Source organism: Zingiber officinale, chromosome 9B (genome assembly GCF_018446385.1).
Source record: "Zingiber officinale cultivar Zhangliang chromosome 9B, Zo_v1.1, whole genome shotgun sequence".
NCBI classification, from domain to species: Eukaryota; Viridiplantae; Streptophyta; class Magnoliopsida; order Zingiberales; family Zingiberaceae; genus Zingiber; species Zingiber officinale.
The window spans coordinates 16199342-16219534 of NC_056003.1; positions in this window are offsets into that span (position 1 = coordinate 16199342).

The window sequence follows — 20193 nt, forward strand, 5'->3', positions numbered from 1 at the left end:
GATGCATGTGCCCACCGTCTGTGCTATACCCTGGGGACAAGTTGAGTTCTCTGAAGATATACCTCATGATGGTTCATGTCTACGGACCTAAAGAATAGACTCAAATGATGATTATCACTGGTGCTACATGTTCATTCCAATTAAAGTTATGCTTATGTTTTGTTTTTCTTAAAAGTTAAAGAAAGACTATACTACCCTCATGCTAAATAAGCTAGGCTTACGTATGAGTTCTTTAGGGTGGAAGAAAGTCTAGACTTGTTGTTGTATAACCTTTATTCTGAATAAGTTATGCACATTCTAGGTTTCCTTTAAAATGAAAGGTAGTCCATACCCATCATAGTCTAACTTTTACTCTCAATAATTATGCTTATATTTATGTTTACGTTAAATTAAAAGAAAGTCCACGCTCATTGTTGTTTAATTCTACTATTGCTAAAGTTGTGCTTATGATGAGAGTTACTTTAATGTGTAAATAAGGTCCATGCACTCAGATGTGTAACCGGTTTCTACTGGGCTATGCCTAGACTATGTTTTTATTTTTATTTTTTATTTGTTTCGGTTTTGTGAGGGAAAGTCAAAGATCGGTGATGCCTAGTTTCATCTACTCAAAATCATGCTTAAGTTTACCGCTATGTATAGTTAGGAATATGTGCTTAAGGTACTGAACTTGTTGGTTCTTCATATATTGTGTTTTGTTATTGGTGTTACATATTTACCAATGGGAGATACTCGCGGGGTCCATGGACTCAATATAAAATGTTGCAGGTGGTGGAGATAGTACCAAGGAGGGGGTTGGGAACGTAGAGGTGGAGTAACTGAGGTGACAAGGCGATATGCATAACACACTGTCCAATGGTCCCTAAGCATGTAACACCATTTGTTTTTTTTTTTTAAAATTATGGTGTGGACCGTGTTCTAAATGGCGTTGTAAGCGGCCGCCTAGGCGGCACCCAGGCAGGAGGCAGAGGTCATCCGCCCCACTTTTGTCGGAGGCGGCCTTAAAAGATAGGGTAAAACAAGTAGGTTAAAAAAAACTTAATTACCTTCCGCCTTTGCCTCCTTTCGCCTGTAGTTGCTTCGCATAGCTTTTGCCGCCACCACTTGTCCAGTTGCCACCCACCGTCTCCACTGCCCTCGCCTACCGCTGTCATCAGGTAAGATTTTCAAAAACCTAGATTTCAAAATTTCCTTCGAAGGCTTGTGCAAGAACACCAAAACGCCTCACCGAACTTGTCACTAGGGCACGGATGCCTCAACGGACCCGTCGCGAGGGCACGAATGCATCACCCAGGTTGGGAGATGGAGGATCATGGGTAGCGCGAAAGTAATCAGACATCTTAGTTTAATGCGCCTTCAATGTATCTATTTGTTTACTTATATCCTGACGAAACTCTGCTAGCTATCCTTGAAACATAGTCTGAAGCGAGTCGAAACGACCAAAGATGTCGTCACGAAGCTGACTGAATGGATCACGAGACTGTGGAGGAGCTGTAGATGATATCCCTTGGGCTACATCAAAATATGGAGTCTAGGGAAAGCCAATGGCTAACAATGGAACAAAAGGCTCCTCAACAACGTACGATAGGGGCATCCTCAATATCAGCCTCTTCCTCAGCAGGCTTAGCAAAATATGGATGAGTACACTTGTAAACTAGATCCTGCGAACTAGCTTTAATCCCAGCCAAGGACATTTGACGAAGGCCAACTAGGTCAAAATCAAACAACTCTATCAATTCACCATGCTCGACCCCTACCCCTAAAGAAGTTATAAAAGAGGTAAGGATGTGACAATAATGTACCATATGAATCTTAAATGAAGTACTATATCCAGAGTAGTAGATGATGGACTTAAAGACCCAATAACCAAAATCAAAATCCAATTTATGCTCGAGTACATACATTATAAAAAGATGGTCATGGACTGGATGTAGGACTGCCTGATCTCTGGATGAAAGAGGTGTTAGTGCAACCTTAGGTCAAGGTTGACCTGGTTGACCTGACTCGAGTTGACCTGACTCGAGTTGTATTTTGATGTTTGACGAGAATAGAAAAGTTCTATTCTGATGTTTGACGAGAATAGAAGAGTTGTATCTTGATGTTTGACAAGAATATTGGAAAACTTGGGAGGTTGTGGGTGCAACCCTTGGTCAAGGTTGACCTGGTTGACCCGACTTGAGTTGATCTATTTCGAGAAGTCCAAGCAGGGAGCTTGGCACGGGAAAAGTCCAAGTATGGAGACTTGGCACGGAAAAGTCCAAGCAGGGAGCTTGGCATGGGAAAAGTCCAAGCAGGGACTTGGCACGGAGAAGTCCAAGTATGGAAGCTTGGCATGTGGAAGTCGGAGAGGGCTTGGTAGCTCGTTCTCCGGACTGTGGTCAGAGAGGGCTCGGTAGCTCGTTCTCTGGACCTGATGGAGTCGGAGAGGGCTCGGTAGCTCGTTCTCTGGACCGGACGAAGTCGGAGAGGGTTCGGTAGCTCGTTCTCCGGACTAGGTCAGAGAGGGCTCGGTAGCTCGCTCTCTAGACCAGGAAGGCAGATAGAAAATCCTGGTGAGTGAAGCCAGGTGAAAGTCCTGGTGAGTGAAGCCAGGCAGACGGAAAAGTCCTAGTGAGTGAAGCTAGGCAGTTTGAAAGTCCTGGTGAGTGAAGCCAGGCAGACGGAAAAGTCCTAGTGAGTGAAGCTAGGCAGTTTGGAAGTCCTGGTGAGTGAAGCCAGGCAGATGGAAAATCCTGGTGAGTGAAGCCAGGTAAAAGTCCTAGTGAGTGAAGCTAGGCAGTTTGGAAGTCCTGATGAGTGAAGCCAGGCAGATTGGAAATCCTGGTGAGTGAAGCCAGGTGAAAACCCTAGTGAGTGAAGCTAGGTGAAAGTCCTAGTGAGTGAAGCCGGGCAAGGAAAAATCCAGATGGATCAAGGATGATCGGACATCTGGTGTTGAGAAGGTCAAGTAGGTCAAGGGAGTGACCGGATATTTGGCACGAAGAGAAAAGTCCAAGTGGGTCAAAGGGATTGACCGGACACTTAGTGGGGAGTCTTAGCAGGTCAAGGGAGTGACCGGATGCTAAGCATGATGTACCAACAGGTCAAGGTTAACCGGATGTTGGTGTGGGAGACTTGGGACTTGGTATTGGGAAAAACCAAGCTCTGGATCGATCTGGGGACCGATCCAGTGATACGGCTGATCGGTCTGGTGACCGATCAGTAACCAAACAGAATGCTTCTGTGGATTATCTGATCGGTCTGAAGAGCAAACAGAAGAGAAGAAGGAGAAAGGCTGATCGGTCCAGGGACCGATCAGACTCCTCCTGGACCGATCAGGACATAGCATGATCGGTCCAGGCTTAGCCTGATGAGTCCTCAAGACCGATCAGGGACAGTGTGGACCGATCAGGTTGGAGCCTGATCGGTCCAGGCCTAGCCGTTGTGAGTGACAACGGCTAGATCTCGGTCTTCTTCTGCCTTCACAGGTTTGCAGGTTCAGCTATATAAAGAGTCGAGCGACTCTACAGGACCTTCTTCTTGCTTCTGCAAGTTCTTCCTGGTTCCTTCTGCGAGCCTTGCTGAGCTCATACTTCTTGAAGCTTCGCGTGAGCTTCCCTGCTGCTGGCATCCGTGAAGTTGCTGCTTCATCAACGGACTCCAGACGAGAAGGCAAGCTTGTTTGTTTTACATTCATATTGTCTTGTGCTTCTTTGTATTTTGTGTACTTCTATCTTGCTGTTGCAAGAGTTATTGTGGCGAGGTTTCTCCACCCAGAAGGAGTTCATATTAGTCGGTTTTCCGGGGTCTCATCCACCGACGGATTGATAGGCTTCGTCCACCTTACAGACACGCCGAGGAGTAGGAGTATCATCTCTGAACCTCGTTACATCGCTGTGCTTGAGGTTTGTTTTCTCCATTTACGTTTCTGTTGTTATTTTTCCGCTGCGCTAACTTGATTTGTAGAAAGAAACGTAAATTTGAGGTCGGCTATTCACACCCCCCCTCTCTAGCCGCTATCCGAAGATCCTAACAAGTGGTATCAGAGCAAGGTTGCTCTTCGTCGGATTAACACCCGGGGGAGCACAAGCTAGAGAATGGATCGACTCGGAGAAGACATCACGATTCCACCCTTCTACGAGTGCTACGACTTCGCGTATTGGAAGGTAAGAATGAAGTATTTTCTTATGACTAACCTAGCAAATTGGAATTGTGTACAAGTAGGTTTTATTCCTCCGGTGGATAGAAAGGGAGAACTTCTCAAGAAAAAGAAGTGGACGAAAGAACAAATTCACCAATCCACAATCAACGACGAGGTAACGAAAATCCTTGAATTTTCATTACCTAGTGATATCTTGTGTAAGATAGGTGGATACAACAATGCCAAGGAGTTGTGGAACAACTTGGCTAAGTTCCATGAGGAGAGCTCCAATTCAAGTCATGAAGAGGAGTCAAGTGAGCCAAGTAGCTCACATCATGGAGGTAAGGATTTAGAAGTTAAGGGCTACTCAACATCTATGGAAGAAGAGGAGGAGAGTTCTTCTTCAAGATTGGTGCAAGAAGAAGCTTCTACCTCCAGAAGGGATGAAGAAGAGAGCTTACATCCATCCTCAGCCCTAGGTAACTTAAGCGATTTAATTTCAAGTAAATTACATATAATGTGCTTTGAGTGTAGGGAATTTGGGCATTACAAGAGTAAATGTCCAAGGAGGATTAGGAAGACTCCACCGGCGCCAAAGGTCAAGAAAGCCGGAGTCCCGATACGCAAGGGTAAGGAGCACGTGGTGTGCTTCCAATGCAAGCAAAGGGGACACTATAGGAGCCAATGTCCGAGGGGGAGGCAATCTCACAAGGACAAGAGACCGAGCACGTCTATAGGGGGAGCTAAGGCAAACCCTAAGGTAATCTCTAAGGCACATTCTTGCAATTCTAGTAGGATGCATGCTAGTAGCCTTATTGCTATTGTCAATAATAATAAGCATGATAACTATAGTAACCGATACACGTGCTTAGGTGCCAAACATGTTAGCCTAGATAAGGACAATACTAGAAAAACCAACCCTAGAATTAACTCATCTAAGGTTAAGGAAAACCTAGATAGGAATCCCAAAACAACTAGACATATGCCTAGGAATACCTCAAAGAAAAATGACAAATTAAAACTTGAGGTATTAGAAAAAGAAAATCAAGTCTTGAGTTCAAGACTTGACAATTTAGAAAAGACTCTTAAGAATTTGGAGAAGTCAACTCTAGGGTCTAAGGGTCAAAAGCAAAAGCCCAAGGACATGAGAGGTTTGAGTCACAAACCTAAGTCTCAAGTGGTCAAGCCCACTTACCATAATGTTCCATTCGATTATGGAACAAGACCTAGGGCTAGGAAGACCATCACCAAGGTCACAAGGGGAGTCACCCTTAGAGTTGATCTTGATGAGTCCCAAATGACCAAGGCTTTAAAGCCTAGGAGGGTCATTAGGAGGGTTGCTAGGGAAGTCATCCCTAGTGAATATTTAGTGAACCCAATGAGCTCAAATAGGTTTTGGGTTCCTAGGAGCGTGATTTCATCACGCTAGATGGTTTAGGGTGTGCCCACCTTATTTGGATAGGTAGTTAACCTACTCATGGCAAAAGATGGCATTTTAGGAAGTTTCAAGGTGTAATCAAGCCTTGAAAATGAAATTAACAATTATTCCTAAGGTGATTAGGATGTGCCAACCACATTTGAGGAGTTTTCTAAGGTCAATCTAATTGGCACATAGTGATCTAAAAATCTTGAGTATATGTTTTTAGGTCTATTACACTTAGGAATATAGAATTCATGGAAAAATGATCAAAACTATCAAAAATGGCAACTAAGGCTAGAATTAGGTATTTTCTATACCTTTATATGTTATTTGCCATATATTGTTTGCCATATGCCATATCATGACATCATATCTAATTTACTATCATTTGAAATGTCATGATAATGCTTAGGTTAGTTATATGTCATGCCTTATTTAAGTTTCATACTTTATGCCATGACATCATGACATTGGCACATATGTTCACTTATGATATTATTTTATGCCATGTCATCATCTCTTGCATTTATGATCAATTAAATTGATTTAAGGATAAAAAACTCAATTTGATATGAAAATCAAATTGTTGTTTAGAAAATGCATGAGAACTTAGTTTAAGATGACCTAAACCCATATCTCACATCAAAATTGACTTGGATGTGTTTGATACACCTTAGATGTGTGTGAGATATTAAGATGATGAGTTAGGATCAAGGTGCATAGTTCTTGTACCTAGATGAGCCTAATTCGAAATGGAGGATCATAGGGAAAGCTTGTGTACAAGTCATGTACACTTAGCCCTAAGATTGTGGTCCTAAATTGAATGGTTTAAAATCATTTCAAAATTGATTTGAAAAACCTTGATGAAGCTTTTCTAGTGATAGCATTCATCATTGAGCAAGTTGATACAAAGTTGAGGTAAACTTGAACTATTTCAAAGTTTTTAAACTTTGTATAAAGATTTGAAAATGAAAGTTATTTTCATAGAAAACTATTTTTCCATGATAGTATATGTTATGAGGAATGTATCCTCAAAATTTTATAATTTTTGGAATTTTCTGTAATTTTGTAGGGGTTTCTGAATTTCGGGAGGAAGAAATTCAGAAATCAGACATGTGTGACCGATCAGGAGGTTCCCTGATCGGTCCAGGGGATGCTGGATCGGTCACTGGACCGATCCAGGGAGCTCCTGATCGGTCTGGTGACCGATCGGGCGTGCCAAAATGCTGATTTTCGACTGTGTTGTCTGAAATTTCAGCTATGGAAGTTGGTGGTTTAGATTTCTAAAGGTTTGAAACTCTCCAAGACATTGTTGGTGCAATGGTCAAGGGGGAGTTGACCTTTAGGGGGAATTTTACCTATTGGTCAAGGGGGAGTTGACCTTTAGGGGGAGTTTTTACTCCTAAAGACTTGAGTGATATGGGATTATCACTAAGTTAATTGTTGACCTTAGTATCAAGGGGGAAATTAAGAGTTTCAATGAAAGATATGGGACTTTCATTAGGAAGAAACTCTTGACCTTGATTCACTCTTTTTGATGTGTGTCAAAAAGGAGGAGAATGGGAGAATGTCCAAAGAATGTTCAAGGAAGAACATTGGAAAACCTAAGTTAGGTTATCGGTTTAACCTAACTTGATTATGGGTTTTGTCAAACAACAAAAAGGGGGAGATTGTTGGTGCAACCTTAGGTCAAGGTTGACCTGGTTGACCTGACTCGAGTTGACCTGACTCGAGTTGTATTTTGATGTTTGACGAGAATAGAAAAGTTCTATTATGATGTTTGATGAGAATAGAAGAGTTGTATCTTGATGTTTGACAAGAATATTGGAAAACTTGGGAGGTTGTGGGTGCAACCCTTGGTCAAGGTTGACCTGGTTGACCCGACTTGAGTTGATCTATTTCGAGAAGTCCAAGCAGGGAGCTTGGCACGGGAAAAGTCCAAGTATGGAGACTTGACACGGAAAAGTCCAAGCAGGGAGCTTGGCATGGGAAAAGTCCAAGCAGGGACTTGGCACGGAGAAGTCCAAGTATGGAAGCTTGGCATGTGGAAGTCGGAGAGGGCTTGGTAGCTCGTTCTCCGGACTGTGGTCAGAGAGGGCTCGGTAGCTCGTTCTCTGGACCTGATGGAGTCGGAGAGGGCTCAGTAGCTCATTCTCCGGACTAGGTCAGAGAGGGCTTGGTAGCTCGTTCTCTGGACCGGACGAAGTCGGAGAGGGCTCGGTAGCTCGTTCTCCAGACTAGGTCAGAGAGGGCTCGGTAGCTCGTTCTCTAGACCAGGAAGGCAGATAGAAAATCCTGGTGAGTGAAGCCAGGTGAAAGTCCTGGTGAGTGAAGCCAGGCAGACGGAAAAGTCCTAGTGAGTGAAGCTAGGCAGTTTGAAAGTCCTGGTGAGTGAAGCCAGGCAGACGGAAAAGTCCTAGTGAGTGAAGCTAGGCAGTTTGGAAGTCCTGGTGAGTGAAGTTAGGCAGATGGAAAATCCTGGTGAGTGAAGCCAGGTAAAAGTCCTAGTGAGTGAAGCTAGGCAGTTTGGAAGTCCTGATGAGTGAAGCCAGGCAGATTGGAAATCCTGGTGAGTGAAGCCAGGTGAAAACCCTAGTGAGTGAAGCTAGGTGAAAGTCCTAGTGAGTGAAGCCGGGCAAGGAAAAATCCAGATGGATCAAGGATGATCGGACAGCTGGTGTTGAGAAGGTCAAGTAGGTCAAGGGAGTGATCGGATATTTGGCACGAAGAGAAAAGTCCAAGTGGGTCAAAGGGATTGACCGGACACTTGGTGGGGAGTCTTAGCAGGTCAAGGGAGTGACCGGATGCTAAGCATGATGTACCAACAGGTCAAGGTTAACCGGATGTTGGTGTGGGAGACTTGGGACTTGGTATTGGGAAAAACCAAGCTCTGGATCGATCTGGGGACCGATCCAGTGATACGGCTGATCGGTCTGGTGACCGATCAGTAACCAAACAGAATGCTTCTGTGGATTATCTGATCGGTCTGAAGACCGATCAGGAAGCAAACAGAAGAGAAGAAGGAGAAAGGCTGATCGGTCCAGGGACCGATCAGACTCCTCCTGGACCGATCAGGACATAGCCTGATCGGTCCAGGCTTAGCCTGATCGGTCCCAAGACCGATCAGGGACAGTGTGGACCGATCAGGTTGGAGCCTGATCGGTCCAGGCCTAGCCGTTGTGAGTGACAACGGCTAGATCTCAGTCTTCTGTGTCTTCTTCTGCCTTCACAGGTTTGCAGGTTCAGCTATATAAAGAGTCGAGCGACTCTACAGGACCTTCTTCTTGCTTCTGCAAGTTCTTCCAGGTTCCTTCTACGAGCTTTGCTGAGCTCATACTTCTTGAAGCTTCGCGTGAGCTTCCCTGCTGCTGGCATCCGTGAAGCTGCTGCTTCATCAACGGACTCCAGACGAGAAGGCAAGCTTGTTTGTTTTACATTCATATTGTCTTGTGCTTCTTTGTATTTTGTGTACTTCTATCTTGCTGTTGCAAGAGTTATTGTGGCGAGGTTTCTCCACCCAGAAGGAGTTCATATTAGCCGGTTTTTCGGGGTCTCATCCACCGACGGATTGATAGGCTTCGTCCACCTTACGAACACGCCGAGGAGTAGGAGTATCATCTCTGAACCTCGTTACATCGCTGTGCTTGAGGTTTGATTTCTCCATTTACGTTTCTGTTGTTATTTTTCCGCTGCGCTAACTTGATTTGTAGAAAGAAACGCAAATTTGAGGTCGGTTATTCACACCCCCCCTCTCTAGCCGCTATCCGAAGATCCTAATAAGAGGATGAATGCATGAGAGGACCATTTTGTAGAGTGCGTTGTCATTTGGACTAAGTGAAATTGAGGACATCTTCCTTGGTCGAGAACCTTGGAAGAAGTCAACATACATGATATCAAGAGTAAAATGAGAATATAGAGCGGGTAAGAATCAGGATAAGATGGATATTGAAAAATTTGATTAGATGACGGGTGCATGCTTAAGAAACGAGAAAATATGTCAAGATCAAACAGCATATTCCTCGAAGAAGCTCTAGTTTTAAAGTGATGTGCATCAATCTCACACAAATTATGATAAAATTTAGTACAAAGTGTGAGATTGAATGCATGTTTACAAAGATCTAGGCTATCTTAAGAAGTAATGCTATATGATATCTATTTTCTCAGGACAGTAGGTTTGGTAGAATGGTAGATCAAGACACCTAGTTCCTACAATTAAAAATGTTTTATTGCTAAAAGATCGATCTAGGTCCTCTGTAGAAAACTTAGGATCCTGCTGGGATTAGAGGAGCTAGCCTCTTTTTGGGTAATTTTACGAAGTTTTTCGCTATAATAAAAAATTGAAGATATGAATAAACTTAGCGTAAATGAAAATAGAGACATTAAATCATACTGAGGCATGATCGCGTTTCGAGAAAAGTTGTAGATGGCGAGATGCAGGCTGAGGGTTTCAAAAGATGGAGAGAGAGAAATGAAGATGAAGAAAGGATAGGGTGAGACAAGACTTTTGCCCGAGCATCAGTTATATAGACCTCGATCGGTCGACTGATAAAGGGTTCAGTCAACCGATCCCTTAAAAATGTCGAGTTATTTACCAATTGGAAGAAGGTGGTTGGTTTTCGATCGACTGAATAGGATTTTCAATCGACCGATAAATTGATGATAGATAGATATTTTCATACTCAATGAGGTTGAACTTAAGTTATCAGTCGGCTGAACCAAGTGTTCGGTTGATCGAAAAATTGATGATGGTGCATACGTTGGGTTTGGTCAACTGAACCAAGCGTTCGTTCCACTTCATCAGTTTTTTTTTGTTTTTTTTTAAATTGAAGTTTAATTGAGATTTCATGTAGCGATTCCTTAAGGATAAATTATGTGTATTTTAAAGCTTGACTTGAGTTAATTTAAATTTAGATAATAATTTTTAGATTTTGGTTTTTATTTTTTAATTATAATAATTATTAAATTGATTAAGTTTTAATTAAGTATTAATCTTAATTGAGTTTGAATTAAAGTTTTAATTAATTTTGATTTAAGTTTTAATTAATTTAAGTTTTAAGTGTTTTAATTGTTAAATATTAAGTAAATAATTAACTAAAATTAATTAAGTTTTTTAAATTAATGTTAAATTATCATTTTAAATTTTGTTTAACTTTATCAATTAATTTGATTAAGTTAGACTTATTTAGTAATCAATTATTGATTTCATGTTTAATTAATTGATTAATAGTTTAGTTTTAATTTAAAGTTGATTTAGTTTTCCTTTAATTTAATTTTAAGTTTTGATTTAAATTTAAGTTAGGTTAAGTTTTAATTAATGTTTAATTAATTTTAAGTTTTGGATGAATTTTTATTTAAATTTTAATTGATTTTGAATTTTAATTGTTAAAGATTAAGTAAATAATTAACTAAAATAACTAAGTTTTTTAAATTAATGATTAATATTATCATTTAATTTTTTTTAACTTTATCAATTAATTTGATTAAGTTAGACTTATTTAGTAATCAATTATTGATTTCAAGTTTAATTAATTGATCAATAGTTTAGTTTTATTGATTTAGTTTTCCTTTAGGCTTTGTTTACTTGAGAGAGTGGAGAGCAAAATTAAGAAAAAGTTTTCACGTGGAAAAGTTTCCGTCGTTTACTTCATTAAAATTTTCCAAAGGAAAAGTAAAGCAATCCATCAGCAGATAATTTTGGAGTCAAAATCGATCACCTCAAAATCGGATGAAAAGCAGCGGATGGGAAAAAAATGACGCATGTACCCCTTTTGCATTCACAAAATTACACTATATAAAAAAAAAATGACGTATGTAGCCTTTTTAACTCACAAAATTACACTATGTACCAAAAAATGACACATGCACCCTTTTTTATTTACAAAATTATATCATAAGTATTCACCTTCCTCTATCAAGGTAAACAAGTGTGCAAAGGAAAAGATTTCTTCACCCTTTCTTTTCTCTTCCTCCAAAGATAACTTTCTATCGTTGATTCCTTTCCTTTCCTCATCCACACTCTAGAGTAAACATAGCATTAATTTAATTTTAAGTTTTGATTTAAATTTAATTTAGGTTAAGTTTTAATTAATGCTTAATTAATTTTAAGTTTTTGATTAATTTTTATTTAAATTTTAATTAATTTTGAATTAAGTTTTTAATTACTTTAAGTTTTAATTAATTTAAGTTTTAATTTAATTTAAGTTTTAATTAATTTAATTTTAATTAATTTAATTTTTAAATTAATTTAATTTTTAATTTAGTTTAAGTTTTAATTAATTTATGTTTTAATTTTTAATTAATTTAAGTTTTAATTTAGTTTAAGTTTTAAGTTTTAATTAATTTAAGTTTTAATTGGTTTTTATTAAGAATTTTGAAAAAAAGGTTGTTCAACCCATGTTAGATTAAAACTTAGCTTTGGGTTAATCAAACAAGCTTCCTAAGGATAAGTTTTCAGTCAGTGGTGAGACATATAACCTTCTTGTGTATCAACGATGGACCACTTTCTGAATACTCTCTAAAATAGTCCTGTCCAAAAAATTAATACTAGGTTTTGGTCTAACTAGCTCATATTTGACTGGGTAGCTTTGGCCAGATCCACTAGGTGTAGTGCACCAAGTAGAATACACAAGATTCAACCTAGACATGACTTTGATAGAGTTTTCTTAGCGTACTATCATCCTAATCCATTCCGATGCTATGTTATTAGGGTTAGGTAAACCTTTTTAACTAACCATTCTAAGCAGAAAAGTAAACCTAAACCAAAGTATGCATATTTAGTTAATCAAGTATGTTGAATAATTTTTCTTTTTGCTCCTCCTTAGTCATAGCCTAGATATGATATATCTAAGAAATGAATTTGACTCTTATGAATCAAATATTGATTTGACTTAATTGGTTTGGTTAAGTATGATTTAGGAACCCATGCCTGGACTTGATTTCTAACATTTTGACTAATTAATTACAAATATGGTTGCTAATTTTGTTTGGGTTATAGCCAATTCCAGATTTGTTATACAATGTTCATTGTGATCCAAGTACCATATTTAGATACTTGGATCCCAATTTGAACTTTTTCAACATTTTCTTGAGTCCATCCACTTGACCTTTCAAGTTAGAATTTTCTTTCTCAAGTTTTGCAACTTGAGTTGAAGTTCTAACTTGAACTTGGTTAGTCGAGTAACTCAAGCTAACTTGCTCCTTAAGGTGGCCAATTTTCTTAAGTAGTAAGTTATTTTTCTCATCGATTTTTGTTAATTTTTTAAACAAATATTTAACAACTTTAAGTAAATTTGACTTGAAATAAAATGTTACCATATCGAGACCTTCAGAAACGGATACAAATCCATGACTTCTCTCAGACTTGGTGTCAGTCTCAAACTCGTATTCTTCCGTACTCAGAATCTTTGTTTCTTGCCATAAAGGCAAGATGGCTCAAGTGCTTCGTTTCTTCTGCGTCGAACTCCTCAGTAGATGACTCGTCCGACGTTGTTTGGAGGGCTTTCTTCCTTCTTGTCGACTTAGCTTTTCCTCCTTTCGATTTGGACATTCATGTTTGAAATACCCTTTCTTGTTGCATCCGTAACAAATCATTTCTGATTTATTTTGAGTCTGGTCGATAGGTATCTTCTTGGTGCTCCTCTTGAACTTATTCATTGTTAGCAATCTTCGGACCATGTTGACTAATTCTTCTTCGGTTGTTGAGTCTGAGTTTGACTCACTTTCTGATTCCTTCTTTGTTCTTGATTTGATCTCCTTGCTTGATCCTAAATACAAGGCAATCCCTTTCTCACTTGGCTCAAGTTAAATTACTCGTGTAATTCTAATTAGTAAAATAATTTGTCTAATTTAAGAATTGAAAGATCCTTATAAACTTTGTAAGCATCTACTATTGATGCTCATAAAGTGTTATGAGGAAAGACATTTAGAGCATACCTAATTGTGTCACGGTTCTCTAAGTGGTATCCAATCAGGTGGAAGTTGTTTAGTATGTCTTTGAGTGGTGTGTGTAGTTGGGTGGTCGTCTCACCAAGAAATATTTTAATATTAAATAAATTATTTAACAAAAAATCTCTCTTATTTACCTTTAATTCGGCGGTTCCCTTGTGTAGTTTTACTAGATGATCCCAAAGTTCTTTTGCATTGTCATAGGGCCTGACTTGGTTTAGTTCCTCCATAGTGAGCCCACATTGGATGGTGTTAATCGTCTTATAGTCCAATTGTGCCTTCTTGATCATCATGGGAGTCCAATCTTCTAGTTCTATTAGCTTGCCATCTACTATCGGAGGTGTGTATCTGATAACCCATTTATTTGACATATTATTTTGGGTTGATAGCGGGCTTATTGGATTTAACTGCATGTGTTAATATACAATTATTATCATGTTTATATGTGGATGATTGTTTTGAACTTAAGTGCATTTCTCTTGTAATTCATAATATTTTCTCACGATTTGATTCTTGTTTTGTAGGACACTTAAATTGACTCCAAGTGATATATGATTAAGGCCAACAAGCTTGGTTCATACAACAAATGGAGAAGCTTAAATCCTACTCGATTCAACCCATTCCAAGGAGCTCAACCCAAGCCAAATCCTCCTCACCAAAACCCTAAAATCCCCATTGAACCAGACCCAAACCAGATCCAAAGTTCAGTTTAAACCAAAGTATAAAAATCCAGTTTCTCACGGATGAACAGTAGCTCAGGTAATTGTTCATCCACGATTTTTCTTCCGTAGCTCCCGATTCCACCTCCAATCAACTTCTCAAGCGCCGACGACAGAGAGGGAGTTTCAAGGCAGCTTCTATACTATCTTTCAACCAGCTGGAAGTTCACCGGAGGGAGGTTTCGACGGTGAATTTGCTGCTGGTCTGAATTCTCTATTTCCACCCTGTTCGGAGGAGTTCCTCCATTCCAACAGCTCCGCCTCACAGTAGTGAACATTGGAGGCGTTTCCCCTATGTTACTGAGTTTATTTCGACACCCTTTCACCCATTATCAAATTCCCCCTTGGAGTAGAAATTCAGATCAGCAGATTCCAGTCTTGTGCTTTCAAATTTGATTCAATTCTTGCATCCATTATTGGAGAGGTATTTGTGGTGAAGATTGCAAGCTTCGTGTTGATTCCAGAGTTCATGAGTTACTTGTGCATCTTCTCCGATGACTGGAGTTGGGAGATTTCATCTCCGGCCTCTTGTGTGACGATAAGAGTGTGATGTTTGTGTAGTTGGTTGCGAATTTGGATCGGTTTCATTTCATTCCTTAGTTTAGTTCTTGCTTTAGATTAAAATTCATTTATGCCTTTCTATTTCATACCTTAGTTTAATTGTGTTGATGGTTAAACTCATAGCGTAGATTGACAATGCATTGTAGATTAATTGTTAGCACTTAGTTAGCTTTCATTCATGCATTAGATTAGTTTCTTACTGTTTTGTTTTTTCATTTGTTAGATTTAGAATTAAAATCAACAACCTCCATTTTAATGATGAAAACGTCAAAAATAGTTCTAAGTCTAAGACAAATATCCGATTGTTAGTTCCTCTAGAGATTCGACCTTGGGCTCTTTATTACGATATCATTGTATAGTTATGGGGTTCATTGAATATAAATTGCTAATTTGATATGCAGGTGCGACAGGCTCGATATTAGTATCCTTTAAGTATGGTGAACTGATAACCATGATTTTTCTATATTTTCTTGATTCATAATGCATGTTTTTAATGATCTTTTCATAGCTTAAACTCATATTTACTTTACATTTCACAAATTACATTTGATCTTGGACTTAATTACAAATTAGTTTATTATCATGGTATTTGATGCTAATATTTGATTATTATTTTGTAGTCATCAAAAGGGTCATGGACCCGATCAGATCAGACCACATTTGGGCTCAAATCTAAGGCTAATCAAGTCGATCAAGCCTTGGAGCGATTTGAATTGTCCATTGAAGATCAGAGAGATCTGAGTCATCCGTCAAGAATCTGGTCCATTCAAGCCAAAAGGAAGTACATCTTAGCCGTCAATCAAGATCTAGAGGATTTGAGACAAATCTGAGATGTTTCCACCGCTGATCAAGATCTAAATTATTCTGGGCCATTGGATCAGATTGGGAGAGGTTTAAATAGCGAGAAGCTACAGTGCATCTTTGGAGCTCGACATTCCTCGCGATTTTGCGCCACTGTTCATCATCTTCTCCAACGCTCCCGTCCACAACCCAGATCCGTGAGCAAGCTTTCTTCATCGCCGGTGATCTCTGAGCTTCCGGCGACCGGCGTCCGAGGGTATTCAATTGCGATAGAGGGTGTTCCCCATTCGCGATTTTGGATTCTGCAGTTTCATCCATGCATGGAGTTGAGGGTGTTCCCCGATCCGTGAATTCCATCAGCCAACGGTGCTCGAAGGGCGTTCCCAGAAGCTACTAAATACATTTCGACCACCACTTCATCGCGACACTCGAATCGATTGTTCAATTGGTTGAGTTAAGCGCTTACCAGGTTTGAATCCTCTGTTCCTCGTGCCTTATGTTGCCAGGCGAATGCGAGCTTTAAGGGGCGTTCTCCAGAGGCTATGAGCATCGTTTGTGCTAGCTGTGAGCTTGGCTGATTTCCGGTGATTTCCCGAAGGGCGTTCCCAGAGGAGGCATTGTGTCACGGCAGTGGGAAGAAACAAGCAGCTTGGATCTGTGGTTGTTGAATGTTTACCTTTTCCTGCAATTTATATTTGAATCTTCCATTACCTTGCTCAGATCATCAAATCTGATTCCTTTCCTTACCATTTCGTTCTTGTTTGAATTTCTTCTGCAATTCCGTTTCTAATTTCTTACTTGCAACTCTGATTTCTTTGAATTTCTTCAATTCCAACCATGTTCAGCTACTAACTTAGTTTTGCAATTTATTTCCTATTTTGAATTCCTTATTTCAGTTTATACCAGCTAGTGTTTAGTTTAGATTCTTGAATGTGTGATGAAACTCTTGCTTTAGATATCAGATCTTAATGACTGTGAACTAGTTTGAATGTCGAATGAATCACTAACCTTCTCATTGTTTACCTCTATTAATAATCTTGATTGAGGTTTTGAATTGAAGTTTTGTTAGTTAATGAACTAGCTTCAATGGAGCCTTTAAAACTGAATTAGTTGTTGTAAGCTTGATGAGGTAGAGTTGAATCATGTTTAGATGAGAATGAACCTTCTTTGATCTTATTTGTGATTGTAGAAGAATTCATTTGAAGTGTGAATCAAATGGAAAAGCTTAATTGATCTTGTTGATGTAGTAATTCGATTTAAATCAATTCTAGAATTCATATACATTCACTAGTTATCCTTGAAAAAAATACGACTTGGGACTCCTTGCTACAACTTTATTTTTTAGTTCAATTGAGTTCCTTATTTTATTAATTTGAAGCGCCTAGTGACATGCAAAAAGGCGACTGCCATGAATCAAAGCTCGATGTCGGACTTGGGATAATATTCCATTTTATTTTTCCAGTAACTGAAAATTTTTCCTTTGAACAGTGGGGGACACATAGTGTTGTAGCCCTCTTGGTAGGAGTTCGACATTCTTGTAATCACAAAATTAATAAAAGAAATTTCCAAGACTCTCGTCTTGAGATTAACAATGCAGAATAAAAAGGAATAAGCATATAGTAAAAAGAAAAAAAACTTTTAAAAGAATAAAAAAGTTTTAAAAGTGTTCGAAAAACTATTAAGTAAATTCAAAGCAACCTCGCTCTGATACCAATTGAAGGATCGAAATGAAACGATAAAGGGGGGTGAATATCCTCGTTAAAACTTTTTCTTTTTGTATTGACTTGTAAAACAAATGTAAAAGCAACAGCGGAAAATAAAATTAAAAGCAATACAAATGACTCAGGTGGTTACTTGGTTCGGAGTCTATGTCGACTCCTACTCCAAAACTCACGATCCTTGATTACACCGATGGGTAATTCACTATAATTCTTCTTTTTTAAATATTTGGAAAGAAGTGTTAGGGTCCATTTTAGCTAGGGGGGTGAATAGCTCGTCGTGCTTCGGTTGCTTGCTTTGTGATAATAATGTGCAGCGGAAAGAACACGAAACAACAATACAACGCTAACAAGTAGATTTACTTGGTATTCACCTCAAAATGAGATGACTAATCCAAGGATCCACACACACGACACTTTCCACTAAGAAAAATACTTCTTCTTGGTAACTACCGGAGGTGGAGAAATATCGTACAAGATCACACAACAAGGTACAACACACGCAAAAAGAAAATACAAGAATGGAAATGAAAAACCTTCTTCTTGCTTGACCTTGTTGATGAAGATGCCTCTGAACTAGCTGGAAAGTGCAACAACACTTGTCTTCCACACTCGAAGTCCGGTGAACAATAGTAGTGAAGGATCATGTGAGTTGGAGAAGAAAGGGTTGCAGCATCTGAACTCTTCGTCGCCTTTATATCTGCGCTTCTAGGACTTCTAATTGATTGGGGCTCCTTCCAATCGATTGCCATATCATATTCCAGTTATCTCGATTGTCCAAAACCTGCATCCTACGCAACAGTCGTATCCCAATCAATTAATCAATCGATTAGGGAGACGTGAATCGATCGGTCGATCGATTCAGAACGCTTCTGTGTTCTGCTGGAGAAACCTGAATCGATCGACCGATTCAGCGTTTATCACTACTCGCGCGATTTCTAGCCCCCTAATTGATTGGCCGTTCGACTGGCGATGCCCAATCGATCGGCTGATCGCGATTGGGAAAGCTTTTGTGGTCGCGATTTAGGCTCTCAATCGATCGGTTGATCGATTGGACCAGCCTTCACTCGTAGCCACCTATAATCGATCAACTAATTGATTGGAATGGGGTTGAATCGATCGGTTGATCGATTGACCTCCCTTTGACTTGCTTAACTCAAGTCAAGGATCCGTAAATCCAACATCCGGTCAACCGTGACCTGCTAGATCTCCTCATGTCTAGTATCCGGTCAACCATAACCCGCTGGGACTTTTTCACCAAGTGTCCGGTCAATCCTTTGACCTACTTGGACTTTTCTCCTCCATGTCAAGTGTCCGGTCAACCTTGACCCACTTAGGCTTACCGTCTCGTGCCAAGTGTCCGGTCCTCCATAACACACTTGGACTTCCACCAGATGTCCGGTCAACCTTGACCCATCTAGATTTCCGTGTACCAAGTATCCGATCAATTCTTTGATCTACTTGGACTTCCCAATACCAAGTGTCTGGTCAATCTTGACCCACCTAGATTTTCACGTGTCTAGCTTCACTCACCAGGTCTTTCCATCTGTCTAGCTTCACTCACTAAGACTTTTCATCTGCCTGGCTTCACTCACTAGGGCTTTCCATTTGCCTGACTTCACTCACTAGGACTTTCCATTTGCCTGACTTCACTCACCAAGGTTTTCATCTAGCTTCACTCACTAGGATTTTCTCATTGTCCGCTTACCGGGACTTTCACCTGCCTAGCTTCACTTTCTAGGTCTTTCACCTGGCTTCACTCACCAGGATTTTCCAACTGCCTAGCTTCACTCATTCGGTCTTTCACCTGGTTTCACTAACCAGGATTTTCCAACTGCCTAGCTTCACTCATTAGGTCTTTCACCTGGCTTCACTAACCAGAATTTCCAACTGTCCGACTTCACTCACTAGGGCTTCCCCTTGTCTAACCTCCAATTAGGACTTTTCCAGTCAAGTATCCAGTCAACCCTTTGACCTACTTGATTTTTCTTCACGTATAACTGGTCAGTCCTTGACCAGAGGAAAATTGTATCAACAATCTCCCCAATCGGATGATTGCAACTGTAATCTTCATGTATTGTCAAACATTGAAACCAAAACATCAAGACTCAAGCTTAGTCAACTAGGTCAACCTTGACCTAGGGATATTGCAGCAATAATCTCTCCCTTTTTGATGTTTGACAATACTTTTAAGTTAGGTTAATCCCATAGCCTCAACTTTCCTTCATGCAATGCATGAATGAGGGTTTCCTTCATTCTCTCTCTTTCCTAGAGAGCATTCTCCCCAAACTTTCCTAGAGGGGCAATGAAGACCTAACTTAAACCTTACATTCTTCCTCTATTGGCATACATCAAAAACTCTCCCCTTGAAGAGTTACCTAACGTTGCTCACAACCTCACATGTTGTTCACAACACCACAAAGAATGTCTCATACCCTTCATTGTATCCAATGCTCCTCCTAGAGCATTCTTCTTTCCAACAATAAAGATATCCGATCTTCCATTGTTTCCCCATGCTCAACCTTGAGTATTTTTCCAAACGAAGGATTTACCACCTTCAATGGTTTCGGAAAAATATTTTCATATTTTTAAAGAGTAGCTTCCCCTAAAAACATACTTCAAACTTCTGTCATTACACCAGCAATGACTTGAAATCCCTAAACCTTTAGAAAACCTAAAATTAGAAGTTTTGAGGTTCAAAAATCTAATATTGAAACAAAACCTCAACATAAACTTCAACTTAGGCTTTCTTAACCAATCCATCCTTATTTTCATCATGAAAACTACCCTTAAATATATATAAATATATTCTAAGGTTTTAGGAGTGGTTAACAAGGCTAAAAATGGCTTAAAGTGCTGAAATCAGACTTTCCTAGCCAGAATCAGCCTTTTCAATCTATTGGGTTGGGACTC